Genomic DNA, 2154 nt, shown 5'->3' on the forward strand with positions numbered 1-2154 from the left:
AAAGGCATGTGCCACCATGCCTGGCTCTATGTCTTTTTTTTATAGTATGACCTTAAACTGAGCATGCTCAGGAATGTACTCTTTAACTGAGATGCCCTGGACTCTGACCCTAAATGAATGTGTGTAGGTTCCCTAAATAAAATTCCCTGTACTGCGCTTCCTTTGTTTAGGGAAAACATTCCTTTGGAAACAGCTTGAGAATTCTCATTTTTGGGTAATAAATCTTTTTCTGCTTTTTTTATGTCTCGGCTATGTTTGTTTTGGCTTTGGATTCACCAAGCTATGAGCCTATACTGTTAGGCTGCACATCCTCCACAGGAGATGACCTAATGTTCAGGGAGGCCCTCTATGGATTGGACTAGGCAGAGCTGAGCACTCAACATTCTATTTTTACTCTTAGGTGTTGCTGCAGGTGCTGAATGGGCACTGCAGCTTGTTACCGAATTTAGGGGTCATAGCCTGTGCCCCAAGTCAGGTTCAGCCACCCATCCTCAATAAACCAAATTAATAAAAAGCAGAAAAAGGAGATTTATTCAATGTAGCCACATTGGGAAAAGGGTCAAAGAGATCGAGTGGCAGTCCCAAATCCATCTTCTGGGTCCTGATGTGAGGATAAAGTTTAAATTGAGGGAGATGTGTATAACTAAGCAGTCCTGCCAAGGTGTGGTCCCTGCCTGTGCTGTCTCATCTGTAAATCCCTCCTGCAAACTCACTCTCTCCTGATAAATTGTAGAAATCTTTCTCTTGGAGACAAGTTTTTCTTCTTGATGCCCTAGGGCTTCAGCCATTTCCTCTCCTAACAGGAGATTCCTGGAGACATTCTAATTCCTAGGGAGGGATGGGGATGGGCATAGGTATCTCTTTAGAATACTCATTCTTGTCCCACAGGCCAGTTAGGAGTGCAGCTCTAAATCTCTGGGTCCTCTAGAGCTGATTTCACCTCATTCTCAAGGTGCTATCTTGCTGAGGGTAGAGGATCAGGGTGTGGCTACAAAAGTGTAACTCTCACCTCAAAGGGGATAAGAGAGAGTTTATTCTGGAGCCAAATATGAGTGACCGTGGCCTGGGAACAGAGATTCAGGTTACCTCAAATTCCGTGTTCCAATGTGGTAATAGTTTCATGAAGTTTTTATAGTAACAGAACAAAGAACAGTCATAAATCAAGACATGTTTCAAATACATTGGTAGAAACATTAAGTAGGTAGATATTGCAAAAGAGAAATCTCATCTATAGGCCTCAGATGCTATCTGATGGCACTCAGCATTTTGGTTGGTGGAATCTGGTGGTCTGCTAAGATAATACATTCCAAAAAGTTTTTATCTGTTAAGTCACAGGATGTTAGTCAAAAACAAAGGTGGATAAGGGGTGGCTATTTAGGCGGCTACAGATGACCCGAGATAAATGCTAATTAGGCTCTGAACCCGCAGCATTCCAAACTCTACAATCACTGAAGTTCTAATTAGTTGATCAGCCTTTGTAGAATGTTCATTTTTTTTTCATCTTTTTGAGACAGGGTCTCCCTGTAGCCTCAGTGGACTAACTTGCTATGTAGACTAGGCTGGCCTCAAACTCAAAGATATCCGTTTGTCTCTGCCTCCCAAGTCCGTGAGCCACCATGTCCAGTGAATGTTCAGTTTTTTTTTTTTTTTTTTAAACATTCATTTATTTATGGGGTGGGGAGGGCATGCACAGCACTTGGGCTGGTAAAAGAAAGGAGCCCAGGACCTTTGACTTATCTTCACATAAATGGAACTGGTAAAAGAAAGGAGCAGGAGCTCCTCCTAAGCCCATGTGACCCATGAGGAACAGATCCTCAAATGACCTTAAGAGTCAAAATAAACTGATTTATCTAGGCCAACTGTATGGTCCTAAACACCCAAAAGGAAAGTATAACCAAAGATTAAAGGGGTCAATTCAATTTTTTAAGAGTTCATGTGTATAGCTAAAGGCTACATAACAAGAAACAATACCAGACAGGAGATACCTTCCTTTGAGTTGTTGGCCAGAGTGGCCCAAGGGTCTCCCAGGTAGTAACCCAGCACAAAACTGGGAAAATGAACTGCAGACTCCACTCTTATCTAAAGGAATATTGACAACTGATTTCTGCTAGATGAGGAAGAGCTGATCTTCCTAACACAGGGAACTCTAGATAG

Source organism: Nannospalax galili, unplaced genomic scaffold (genome assembly GCF_000622305.1).
Source record: "Nannospalax galili isolate Female #2095 unplaced genomic scaffold, S.galili_v1.0 scaffold1200, whole genome shotgun sequence".
Lineage (NCBI taxonomy): Eukaryota > Metazoa > Chordata > Mammalia > Rodentia > Spalacidae > Nannospalax > Nannospalax galili.